We start from the raw sequence: 579 nt of genomic DNA on the forward strand, positions 1-579 counted from the left end.
GAGAGAGAGAGAGAATATTCTCCACTGGAAAGGAAGAGGAGGAGGATGGTGATGCTTAGATGTGGGATTTAAAACAAGCTGAATCTGGATGAAGAGCTGGATACATAAAACAAAACATTTAAAGCTTTTAGACTTTTATGACCTCAGAGATAGGGAGGGTTTTCTTAAAATACACAGAGCCTAATGTGAAAAACAGGCATATTTCTCAGACTGTGGAGATGGCTCAGTGGTTAAGAACACTCACTGGTCTTACAGAGGATCTGGTTCTAGTTCCCAGCACACACATGGCAGCTCATAACCCTCTGTAACTCCAGTGCCACAGGATCCCACACCTTCTTCTGCCCAGACATGCACAGACACACATACCAGTAAAATACATAAAAACTAATTGTTACACTTCTCACTATTGTTCTCTATAAGACAGATGAGATGTAAAAGCCTCAGCTGGACATGGTAGCTCACACCTGTGACCTTAGTGCCTGCGAGGCTAATCAACCCAATTATAAAATGGGGCACTGAGCTGAACAGATAATTCTCAACAGAAGAAGTTCAAATGGCCAAAAGACACTTAAGGTCATG

Source organism: Microtus ochrogaster, unplaced genomic scaffold (genome assembly GCF_000317375.1).
Source record: "Microtus ochrogaster isolate Prairie Vole_2 unplaced genomic scaffold, MicOch1.0 UNK14, whole genome shotgun sequence".
Taxonomy (NCBI): Eukaryota; Metazoa; Chordata; class Mammalia; order Rodentia; family Cricetidae; genus Microtus; species Microtus ochrogaster.